The 13,210-nt window shown below is 44.6% G+C and overlaps 1 pseudogene; it reads right to left on the bottom strand.

The window, feature by feature from the left end:
* Positions 1-8,764: 8,764 nt before the first annotated feature.
* On the bottom strand, positions 8,765-9,880 carry LOC139278159 (putative nuclease HARBI1; annotated as a pseudogene).
* Positions 9,881-13,210: the final 3,330 nt, after the last annotated feature.

Raw genomic sequence — 13,210 nt, 5'->3', positions numbered from 1 at the left:
TAGCAAGATCTTTCAGACTTTGTAAACAGCTGAAGCAACAGCAACTTGCATTTATATAGTGCCTTTAAAATGTCCCAATGTGCTTCAAGGAGCATTATCAAACAAAATTTGACCCCAAGCCACAGAAGTAGATACTGGGACAGGTGTCCAAATGCTTGTTTGAAACAGTAGGTTTTATGGAGAGTCTTAAAGGAGGAGAGAGAAGTAGAGAGGCAAAGAGGCTTAGGGAGGGAATTCCAGAGCCTAGGGCCAAGTCAGCTGAAGACATAGCTGCCAATAGTGGAGCCATTAAGATCTGTAATGTGCAAGACGAGAAAATTGGAGGAGAACAGAGATCTAGGAGGGGTGTACAACTGAAAGATTTTATCGAGATAGCGATGGGCGAGGCCATTGCGGGATTTGAAAACAAGGATGAGAATTTTTAAATTGAGACATTGTCGGATTGGGAGCCAATAGTTAGTCAGTGAACACAGGGATGATGGGTGAATGGGACTTGGATACAGGCAGCGGAGATTTGGATGAGTTCCAGTTTATGCAGGGTGGAAGATGGGAGGCCAGACAGGAGAGCAAGGTCCAGAGATAACAAAGGAACTGATGAGGGCTGAGTCCTTTTTTTTTAAAAGAGAAAAATTATCTTCCACCCTCTCTTCCCAGTCATTTCTTTATTCCTTTCATAAGAACATAAGAATTTGGAACAGGAGTAGGCCATCTAGCCCCTCGAGCCTGCTGCACCACTCACTTGGTCCTTTTCTCACTGATGTTGTTAGGAACATAAGAAAAACAAGCAGGATTGGCCATCTGGCCCCTCGAGCCTGATCATGGCTGATCTGATCCTGGGCTCAGCTCCACTTCCCTGCCCGCTCCCCATAACCCTTCACTCCCTTAGCGCTCAAAAATTTGTCTATCTCCACCTTAAATATATTCAGTGACCCAACCTCCACAGCTCTCTGGGGCACTCTGAGAGAAGAAATTCCTCCTCATCTCAGTTCTAAATGGGCGACCCCTTATTCTGAAACTATGGTCCTAGTTCTGGATTCCCCCATGAGGGGAAACATCATCTCTGCGTCTACTTTGTCGAGCCCTCTCAATATCTTATATGTTTCAATAAGATCACCTCTTATTCTTCGAAACTCCAATGATTATGGGCCCAGCCTACTCAATCGTTCTTCATAAGTCAACTCCTTCATCTCAGGTTGTTCTTTTGTATGTTATCTTGCCGACTCTACTGCAGTTCTTGGTGCACCTCTTCTATTTTTCAGCCTCTTTTATGTCCTTTGCATTAATATGCTCCCTGTTCTTAACCTCGGGCGGGAACATAAACAAATGTGCAACCCTCCAGTCATGAATTGGAAGAAGTGCTGGAAAATGTAGTAGCGGTTGGAGCAGAAATGCAACATAGAAACATAGAAACATACAAAATAGGTGCAGGAGTTGGCCATTCGGCCCTTCGAGCCTGCACCACCAGTCAATAAGATCATGGCTGATCATTCACCTCAGTACCCCTTCCTGCTTTCTCTCCATACCCCTTGATCCCTTTAGCCGTAAGGACCATATCTAACTCCCTCTTGAATATATCCAATGAACTGGCATCAACAACCCTCTGCGGCAGGGAATTCCACAGGTTAACAACTCTCTGAGTGAAGAAGTTTCTCCTCATCTCAGTCCTAAATGGCCTACCCCTTATCATTAGACTGCGTCCCCTGATTCTGGACTTCCCCAACATCAGGAATAAACTTCCCACATCCAACCTGTCCAGTCCCATTAGAATCTTATATGTGTCTGTGAGATCCCCTCTCATCCTTCTAAACTCCAGTGTATAAAGGCCCAGTTGATCCAGTCTCTCCTCATATGTCAGTCGTCATCCCAGTGAACCTTCGCTGCACTCCCTCAATAGCAAGAACGTCCTTCCTCAGATTAGGAGACCAGAACTGAACACAATATTCCAGGTGAGGCCTCACCAAGACCCTGTACAACTGCAGTCAGACCTCCCTGCTACTATACTCAAATCCCCTAGCTATGAAGGTCAACATACCATTTGCCTTCTTCACCGCCTGCTGTACCTGCATGCCAACTTTCAATGACTGATGTACCACGACACCCAGGTCTCATTGCACCTCCCCTTTTCCTAATCTGCCGCCATAGATAATATTCTGCCTTCGTGTTTTTTCCCCCAAAGTGGATAACCTCACATTTATTCACATTATACTGCATCTGCCATGCATTTGCCCACTCGGCTAACCTGTCCAAATCACCCTGCAGCCTCTTAGCTTCATCCTCAGAGCTCACACCACCATCCAGTTTTGAGTCATCTGCAAACTTGGAGATATTATACTCAATTCCTTAATCCAAATCATTAATGTATATTGTAAATAGCTGTGGTCCCAGCACTGAGCCCTGTAGCACCCCACTAGTCACTTCTGCCATTCTGAAAAGGACCCGTTTATCCCGACTCTCTGCTTCCTGTCTGCCAACTAGTTCTCTATCCACATCAGTACATTGCCCCCAATACCACGTGCTTTGATTTTGCACACTATTCTCGTGTGTGGGACCTTGTCAAAAGCCTTTTGAAAGTCCAAATACACCACATCGACTGGTTCTCCCTTGTTCACTCTACCAGTTAAATCCTCAAAAAATTCGAGATTTGTCAAGCATGATTTCCCTTTCATAAATCAATGCTGACTTGGACCGATCCTGTCACTGCTTTCCAAATGAGCTGCTATTTCATCTTTAATAATTGATTCCAACATTTTCCCCAAACTGATGTCAAGCTAACTGGTCTATAATTACCCGTTTTCTCTCTCCCTCCTTTTTTAAAAAGTGAAGTTACATTAGCTACCCTCCAGTCCATAGGAACTGATCCAGAGTCGATAGACTGTTGGAAAGTGATCACCAATGCATCCATTATTTCTATGGTCACTTCCTTAAGTACTCTGGGATGCAGACTATCAGGCCCCGGAGATTTATCGGCCTTCAATCCCATCAATTTCCTTAACACAATTTCCCGCCTAATAAGGATATCCTTCAGTTCCTCCTTCTCACTAGACCCTCGGTCCCCTAGTATTTCCAGAAGGTTATTTGTGTCTTCCTTCATGAAGACAGAACCAAAGTATTTGTTCAACTGTTCTGCCATTTCTTTGTTCCCCATTATAAATTCATCTGAATCTGACTGCAAGGGAACTATGTTTGTCTTCACTAATCTTTTTCTCTTCACATATCTATGAATGCTTTTGCAGTCAGTTTTTATGTTCCTGGCAAGCTTCCTCTCATACTCTATTTTCCTCCTTCTAATTAAACCCTTTGTCCTCCTCTGCTGAATTCTAAAATTCTCCCAATCCTCAGGTTTGCTGCTGTTTCTGGCCAATTTATATGCCTCTTCCTTCGATTTAACACTATCCTTAATTTCCCTTGTTAGCCATGGTTGAGCCACCTTCCCCGTTTTGTTTTTACTCCAGACAGGGATGGACAATTGTTGAAGTTCATCCATGTGATCTTTAAATGTTTGCCATTGCCTATCCACTGTCAACCCTCCAAGTATCATTTGCTAGTTTATTCTAGCCAATTCATGTCTCATACCATCGAAGTTTCCTTTCCTTAAGTTCAGGACATTAGTCTCTGAATTAACTGTGTCACTCTCCATTTTAATAAAGAATTCTACCATATTATGGTCACTCTTCCCCAAGGGATCTCGCACAACAAGGTTGCTAATTAGCCCTTTCTCATTACACATCAACCAGTCTTGGATGGCCAGCCCTCTAGTTGGTTCCTCGACATATTGGTCTAGAAAACCATCCCTAATACACTCCAGGAAATTCTCCTTCACCGTATTGCTACCAGTTTGGTTAGCCCAATCTATATGTAGATTAAAGTCGTCCATGATAACTGCTGTACCTTTATTGCACGCATCCCTAATTTCTTGTTTGATGCTGCCCCCAACCTCACTACTACTGTTTGATGGTCTGTACACAACTCCCACTAGCGTTTCCTGCCCTTTGGTATTCCGCAGCTCCACCCATACTGATTCCACATCTTCCAAGTTAATGTCCTTCCTTACTATTGCGTTAATTTCCTCTTTAACCAGCAACGTTATCCCACCTCCTTTTCCTTTCTGTCTATCCTTCCTTAAAGTTGAATACCCTTGGATGTTGAGTTCCCAGCCTTGGTCACCCTGGAGCCATGTCTCCGTCATGCCAATTATATCATATTCATTAATTGCTGCCTGTGCAGTTAATTCTTTCACCTTAATACGAATACTTCTCGCATTGAGGCACAGAGCCTTCAGACTTGTCTTTTTAACACACTTTTCCCTTTTGGTTTTTTGCTATAATGTGGCCCTTTTTGATTTTTGCCTTGGGTTTCTCTGCCCTCTACGTGTAGGAGAAGCTGGAAGGTATTGAGGAGATTGTGACCAGTGACTGGAGGCTGGCAATGAGGAGGTGAAAAGGTAAGTTCAGAAAGGGCGAGGAGTAGCCTCTATTTCTCCTCCACCAAAACCACACACTATTCCAGGGTCATCCAGGAGAGCAAAGATAACCAGCTTCTTTTCTCCACTCCCAACCTTCTCCTCAAACCCTTCATGCTCCCCGCCCCACTCCACTCTCACTTCTAACAAGAGTGTGATGAGCTCCTGGACTTCTTTATCAGAAAGATTGAGACCATCTGCTTACCTGCATTTGTTACTTCCTCCGTCCCCCTCCCTCAGCCCAGAAAGCCAGGACTCCTTCCACCGTAAGTATGAACCTGTGTCTTTCTCCAGTTTCTCTCCAATTTTCCCTTCATGCCCCAAGCTCACCTTGCCCATGTGACTCCCCTCCAGTTCACTTGACATCATTCCTACTAAACCCCTGACCACCCAACTTCCCTTGCTGGACCCCATGCTCGCTGACATTGTAAATGGTCTCCGCTCCTCACGTTATGTCTTTCTTGCTTTCAAAACTGCCATCATCAACCACTCCTCAATAAACCCACCCGTGAATCCTCCGTCACTGCAAACTACTGTTTCAACTCCAACCTCCCTTTCCTCTCCAAGTTTTTTGAATGTGTTGTTGCCTGCTTAATTTTTGCCTGGTCTTTCTCACAACTCCATGGTTGAATCTCTCCAATTGGTTTTCCGTCCCTACCATAGCACTAAAAGGGTTCTATCCAACGTGATTGATTACATCCTCAGTGACTGTGATCACAGTGCATTATCCCTCATCCAGCTTCATGTCTATCCAGCTTTTGATACAGTCAACCACACCATCCTCCTTCAATTCCTTTTTTCTGTTGTCCAACTCAGTGGGATTGGCCTCACATTGTTCCACTCTTGTCTATCCGATCGTAGCCAGAGTACATCTAGCAATGGCTTCCCTTCTGGCTCCAATACATTGTGGAACCAGCCAGGGAGCAGTCTATTTTAGAATTAATGATCTCATAGTAAAGGATCCTCTAAGGGAGAGTGATCCAAGCATGTTAGAATTCCAAATTCAGTTTGAGAGTGAGAAACATGGGTCTGAAACTAGTGTCCAAAACCTAACTAAAGGGAATTACAAAGGTATGAACACAGAGTTGGCTAAAGTGGACTCGGAAAATAGACTAAAGGTTAAGATGGTAGATAAGCAGTGGCAGACATTTAAGGAGATAGTTCATAACTCTCAGCAAAGATATATTCCAGTGAGAAAGTTTGGGCCCGAAATTGATGAAGGCCAAGGCCCATCTAATTGCGGCCCAAAGTACAGCTGATGGGCGCTGAGAGACCGGGCGGCACTTTATCAGGAAGATTCCTCTAAAAGAGGTGGCAGTACTGACCAGCGGCAAAATAACGGCTTACGCCATCAATCTGGGCGACAGCGGGCGAGAGCTCTCAATCTTAGCAACAAAGGCTCTTGCTGTCAAGTGCCGCCGAGGATGGAGTTGGGCCCAGGGAGGGTGGAAGACCTGCAAATAAAAAACATTACAAAAAAAACACAACAGAACACCTTCAGGGGACCCCATCCAGGTAAGTCGCTGTGAAAATAACATTTTAAATATGTTCACTATCTTTTTTTTCTGTTCTTCATACCTACTATCGGGTTTAGACCTGCCTCCACTCAGCGGTCCTTCCCCCTGCTAGCGCCGACTCCCGCCCGCATCAGTCTGGCATTTCGGTGGGCAGGAGGCCACTTGTGCTACTTGGCCGCCGGAGGACGTCAGCAGGCAGTTCCTGGTGGTGTTCCCCTCCCGGCCACTCCAGCCCAAGTGGAAACTGGGAGAGAGAGAAAACCAGAGCCAAAATTTGGCGGCAGTCGGCAGCAGCCGGTGGCAGTGGGCGGTAAGGCCACCAATATCGGGCCCAAAGACTCTACGAGAAGGATGAACCATCCAGAGGATTGGGAAATTTATAGAAACCAGCAAAGGATGACTAAAAAAATGAAAGAGAGAGAAGATAATGAGAGTAAACTGGCAAGAAATATAAAAACAGACAGTAAGATCTTCTACAGGTGTATAAAAAGGAAGAGAGTAGCAAAAGTAGATATTAATCCCTTAGAGGATGAGACTGGGGAATTAATAATGGGAAACAGGGAAATGGCAGAGACTTTGAACAAATATTTTGTATTGGTCTTCATGTTAGAAGACAATAAAAGAATCCCAATAATAATAGATAAGCAAGTGGCTGTAGGGAGGGAGGAACTTAAAACAATCACTATCACGAGAGAAAAAGTACTAGGCAAGCTAATGGGACTAAAGGCAGACAAGTCTCCTGGACCTGATGGCTTGCATCATGGGGTCTTAAAAGAAGTGGCTGCAGAGACAGTGGATGCATTGGTTGTAATATATCAAAATTCCCTGGATTCTGGAGAGGTCTCAGTGGATTGGAAAACCGTAAATGTAACGCCCCTACTCAACAAAGGAGAGAGAGATAAAGCAGGACCCTGTAGACCAGTTAGCCTAACATCTGTCATTGGGAAAATGCTGGAATCCATTATTAAGGAAGTAGTAGCAGCACATTCAGAAAATCATAATGGCCTAGAAATCACTGACACAGCCTTCCCGCGGGCAATCGGGTAAATTAAAGAAAGAAAATGCGCACCTACCATTTTTTCCTGCTCCCTCCTGCGTTTCCGTTTCTCTGTTGAAGATTCCCGGGCAGCGTATGACTTCACACTGCCCGGGAATGCTGCGCGCGAAGCCTGTGGCTCCCTTTGGAGACTGTCCCCGCCCACAGGAGCTGTCAAAAGGAGCTCATTTAAATAGGGCATGCCCCCGGGAATTTTTAGACTTCAGTCCTGCGGCAGCCTTAGAAATCACTGTAAGACTTTGAAAGATAAGATTTTTCAAAGATTTTTTAATTTTTTAGAATAATTTAAAGATTGTCTCATTTATTTTAAACATTTTAATAGTTTTAAACACTTTAAAAGAGAATTAAAGCAATGTAAAGACTGTTAAAAATCTTTAAATTATTTGTAATAATTATCATTAAACAAATGAGTGAAATGGATGTATCTAATGTTGTCATCATGAAAAGGGCTCAGAATTTCTCTGACGGTTATCTGACAAAACTCGCCAATGAGGTTGAGGCGAAACGCCTCCAGTTCATTGGGAACACAAAGTCGAAATCACCACGGAAAGGACAAATGGCAGCATGGAATGAAGTTGCTATGGTTGTTAGCGCCATTAACACAGACAGTGGAACAATGCCACAAGAAATCCCCTGGGAGGACAGGTGCACCAACATCAGTGTCCTCGCCCAGGCTAACATCCCCAGCATTGAAGCACTGACCAGCTTCGCTGGGCAGGCCACATAGTTCACATGCCAGACACGAGATTCCCTAAGCAATTGCTCTATGCGGAGCTCCTTCACGACAAATGAGCCAAAGGTGAGCAGCGGAAACGTTACAAGGACACCGTCAAAGTCTCCCTGGTGAAGGACGACATCACCACTGACACTTGGGAATCCCTGGCCGAAGACCGCGCGCGATGGAGAAAGTGCATCCCGGAGGGAATTGAGCTCTTTGAATCTCAATGCCGCGAGCGTGAAGAGGTCAGGAGCATGTGGTAAATCAGTGACAATCCCCTGACCACGACGAATGTCTGTCCCACCTGTGGCAGGGTCTGTGGCTCTCATATTGGACTGTTCTGCCACCAAAGAACTCACTTTAGAAATGGAAGCAAGTCTTCCTCGATTCCGAGGGACTGCCTATGATGATAATGATGCCGCAAGAAATTAAATGATTTGATGCGATCTGCTAAGGTTTCTATATAAGAAATTACAAATGTTTTTAACCTATTTCAAAGTCCATCGTTAACTGACTTAATCATTTGGTTATCTGAGCTCATTGTGAAGTTTTATGACTTTGGTTCAATGAAACGGCTTGTTTACATTTAACCTTGAGCTGCTTCTAAGTTGTAAAAAGTCAACATTTGTGTGTCTCCAACAGAGACAGGAGGTTGTCTGTGCTAAGGTGTTGTGTTATTTTGTATTTCACTATTTTATTTAATACTTATAGTCTGTCGTCACTTGAAATTTTGATTCAACATTTTTATTAACAACCAACCAAATGTTACAACTGTTCGAAAAGTAGTTTACATTGTTGAATCTTTATTACAGTAGGAAACTAAAGAAATCACTTTAAACTGTTTACATGTTTTTATCAAAGACTTTTGAAAATGTTTGTAAAGTAGCAAAATTTTATCGAACAAAGATGAAAAGCTTTGAAGCAATAACATTTTAACTTTTCACTTTAAATTTTGTTTCATCCTTTCTGTGCCGTGCTGGGCTTGGGCAGGGAGAGAGAGGAGGCGACAGTCATCACCTCTTAAACATGTTGGCGACTAGCTGTTCCCTGACAGCTCTGCTTTCGGCAGCTTGTTCCTCCCCTTCACGCCTCCCCACAGGGACATTTTCAAGATCTTCCATTTCAGAAGGGAGGTCATCTAAAAGGTTAAGAGTTAGTCCTTCTTTCAGAGCAAAGTGGTGCAAAGCGCAGCAGGCTATCACAAACCTTGCCACTTTTGCAGGACTGTACTGCAATGTCCCCTCTGATCTGTCCAGGCACCGGAAGCGTGATTTAAAAAACCTGATTGTCCTCTCGACATCTTGATGTGTCCCCACATGTGCTTGGTTGTATCTCTCCTGGGCCTCATTATTGGTCCTGCGGTATGGTGTCATCAACCACGTTTTTAGCGGGTCGCCCAATATCCATGTGGATCCTGGAGGCAATTCGTTGAGACAGTCATATAAGTTGGAGTGTTGGAGGATAGAGGAGGGCTACTTCCACAGTGACCTGCATTCATGCTTAGGATCCTGAGTTGCACATCACAGACGATCATTACATTTAATGAATGATACCCCTTCCTGTTGATGAATCTCACAGTATTACCAATCGGTGCCTTCAATGCAACATGGGTTCCATCGATGGCCGCAATCATTTTTGGGAAGCCAGCAATTCCACAAAAAGCAAGGGCACTCTCCCTTTGCTGCGGAGCAGACAAGTCAAAACGTATGAACTCATCGCCCCTTCGTAATATGGCATCCGTTACCTGATGAATGCAGGACCTCACAGCAAACTGGCTTATGTTTGAAATGTCACCGGTGTCTGTCTGAAATGACCCTGCTGTATAGAAGGTCAGTGCGGTGGTTACCTTCATGGACACAGCCAAAGCAGTGCGGGTCGTGGGGCGTGTCTCTCAACATGTCACATAGTCGTCCAATTGTCTCTTTGCTGAAGTGCAGCCTCCTCACACATAACTTCTCCGACAGCATTTCAAAAGATAGCCTCTCCCTGTAAACTGTCTCTGGTGGGTAATTATTCCTTCTGATGAAGCGGTGTTCATGGTTCACCAATCTTCTTAGTTGTTCCCTGCGACGTATGTTTCTCTGCTCCAGAATGTCACAGATATGTATGGTAATATCATAAGCAGGCATGTTTCTCCCTCACAGATAGATGCTGTACACATAGGTAGAAAGAAGGAGATACTTGTAGAACTCATTTTTAAAGTCAGTCAGTACAAATTCACATTGGGCTAAAATCAAACCTGCTTGAAATTTTTGCAGTTACTGCACTTATTAATAAGCCCTTACTTTTAACAGAAAACTTTCTCATGTTAGTTCATCGCTGTCAAACAAATAATTCTTCCAATAAATTTCCATTTCCATTTTCAGGGCAAAGTTTTAACCCATATTTAACCCATATTTTACTTCTCTCAAAGTTACCAACAGCTGAATTAGTTTTCTTAAACGTTCTAGCTGTTCATGCATTTCCTCAATCTAATTAAAGAACCTGCATTTAATTTTACAGTTGTGTGAGAGGAATTTTTTTTTTAAACATGGAAATTGGATTTGCCTTTTGCTAAAAGGCTTAAATCAAGCTGTCATGGAGCTAGATTTAGATGATTTAGACGAGGGGATTTAAACGAGATTAAATGTAGTGTCTCCAAATTTGCGGATGACACTAAGTTGGGTGGCAGTGTGAGCTGCGAGGAGGATGCTATGAGGCTGCAGAGTGACTTGGATAGGTTAGGTAAGTGGGCAAATGAATGGCAGATGAAGTATAATGTGGATAAATGTGAGGTTATCCACTTTGGTGGTAAAAACAGAGAGACAGACTATTATCTGAATGGTGACAGATTAGGAAAAGGGGAGGTGCAACGAGACCTGGGTGTCATGGTACATCAGTCATTGAAGGTTGGCATGCAGGTACAGCAGGCGGTTAAGAAAGCAAATGGCATGTTGGCCTTCATAGCGAGGGGGTTTGAGTACAGGGGCAGGGAGGTGTTGCTACAGTTGTACAGGGCCTTGGTGAGGCCACACCTGGAGTATTGTGTACAGTTTTGGTCTCCTAACTTGAGGAAGGACATTCTTGCTATTGAGGGAGTGCAGCGAAGATTCACCAGACTGATTCCCGGGATGGTGGGACTGACCTATCAAGAAAGACTGGATCAACTGGGCTTGTATTCACTGGAGTTCAGAAGAATGAGAGGGAACCTCATAGAAACGTTTAAAATTCTGACGGGTTTAGACAGGTTAGATGCAGGAAGAATGTTCCCAATGTTGGGGAAGTCCAGAACCAGGGGTCACAGTCTAAGGATAAGGGGTAAGCCATTTAGGACCGAGATGAGGAGACACTTCTTCACCCAGAGAGTGGTGAACCTGTGGCATTCTCTACCACAGAAAGTAGTTGAGGCCAATTCACTAAATATATTCAAAAAGGAGTTAGATGAAGTCCTTACTACTCGGTGGATCAAGGGGTATGGCGAGAAAGCAGGAAGGGGGTACTGAAGTTTCATGTTCAGCCATGAACTCATTGAATGGCGGTGCAGGCTAGAAGGGCTGAATGGCCTGCTCCTGCACCTATTTTCTATGTTTCTATGTTTCTATGTTACAGTATGCAAACGTCACCTGCGACTGTACATACACAGAGGCTGAACTCCAGGACATAATCTATGTATTTACCGAGGCGTACCAAAGCATGAGCCTTATGCTAAACATCAGTAAGACAAAGGTCCTCCACCAGCCTCTCCTCGCCGCACAGCACTGCCCCCCAGTCAGCAAGATCCATGGTGTAGCCCTGGACAACATGGACCACTTCCCTTATCTCGGGAGCCTCCTTCAACAAGAGCAGGCATTGACGACGAGACCCAACACTGCCTTCAGTGAGCCACTGCAGCCTTTGGCCGCCGGAGGAAAAGAATGTTTGAAGACCAGGCCCTCAAAACTGTCACCAAGCTCATGGTCTACAGGGCCGTAGTAATATCCGCCCTCCTGTATGGCTCAGAGATGTGGACCATGTTCAGTAGACACCTCAAGTCACTGGAGAAATACCACCAACGATGTTTCCGCAAGATCCTACAAATCTCCTGGAAGGACAGACTCACCAATGTTAGCATCCTCGTCCAGGCTAACATCCCCAGCATTGAAGCACTGACCACACTTGATCAGCTCCGCTGGACAGGCCAAATATTTCGCATGCCAGACACAAGACTCCCAAAGCAAGCGCTCTGCTCAGAACTCATCCACTGCAAACAAGCCAAAGGTGACCAGCAAAAACGTTACAAGGACACCCTCAGAGCCTCCATGATAAAGTGCGACATCCCCCCTGACACCTGGGAGACCCTGGCCAAAGACCGCCCTAAGTGGAGGAAGTTATTTGGGAGGGTGCTGAGCTCCTCGAGTCTCGTCGCTGAGAGCATGCAAAAATCAAGTGCAGGCAGCGGAAGGAGCATGTGACAAACCAGACTCCCCACCCACACCTTCCTTCAACTGCTGTCTGTCCCACCTGTGACAGAGACTGTGGTTCTCGTATTGGACTGTACAGCCCCTAAGAACTCATACCAAGGTGGAAGCAAGTCTTCCTCAATTCCGAGGGACGGCCTATGACTGATTGACTGACTGACTGAAAATCAGTCTTTAAAAAGTAAAATAAAAACTTCCCGTTGTAAATGTCCCCTAATTACCTCGTTTTGCTTCTTCCTCCTGTAGCTCTGCACACAGAATGCAGGCCGTATGCCTGCTTTCATCTGTCGCAGAACTTTCGTGCCTAGATTCTGGACAGAACCTCTCTAAAATGCCGAATCTTGCATGAGTGCTCATAGTTCTCTAGCGCATTCAGAGGATCTGTCAAGCTCCAGCTCCAGCTTGACAGATCAGAAAAGCCGGTTTTCAGCGCACGCGCATTGTGCGCTGAAATGCGGCTTTTCCGATGCCTTCCCCCATCCGTAGAAACTCTGTACGGACCCGGGAGCCCAGAATTTCCAGGCCAATACAATCAAGCAGTGTCAATATGGTTTCATGAAAGGGAAATTGTATTTGTCAAATTTACTAGAGTTCTTTGAGGATGTAATGAGCAGGGTGGATAAAGGGGAACCAGTAGATGTAGTGTATTTGGAATTCCAGAAGGTGCCACATAAAAGGTTACTGCACAAGATACACTGGACTGGGGGTAATATATTAGCTTGTTTAGAGGATTGGCTAACTCAAAGAAATCAGAAAGTCGGGATAAATGGGTCATTTTCACTTGGCAATGTGTAACTAGTGGGGTGCCACAGTGATCAGTGCTGGGGCCTCAACTAATTACAATCTATATTAATGACTTGGATGAAGGGAGTGAATGTACTGTAGCCAAATTTGCTGATGATTCAAAGATGGGTGGGAAAGCAAGTTGTGAAGAGGCCACAAAGAATCTAGAAAGGACTATAGATAGGTTAAATGTGTGGGCAAAAAATAGGCAGATGTAGTATAATGTTGGAAAATGTAAGG

This window comes from Pristiophorus japonicus, chromosome 13, assembly GCF_044704955.1.
Source record: "Pristiophorus japonicus isolate sPriJap1 chromosome 13, sPriJap1.hap1, whole genome shotgun sequence".
NCBI classification, from domain to species: Eukaryota; Metazoa; Chordata; class Chondrichthyes; family Pristiophoridae; genus Pristiophorus; species Pristiophorus japonicus.
This window is presented reverse-complemented; position numbering and strand designations above follow the sequence as displayed.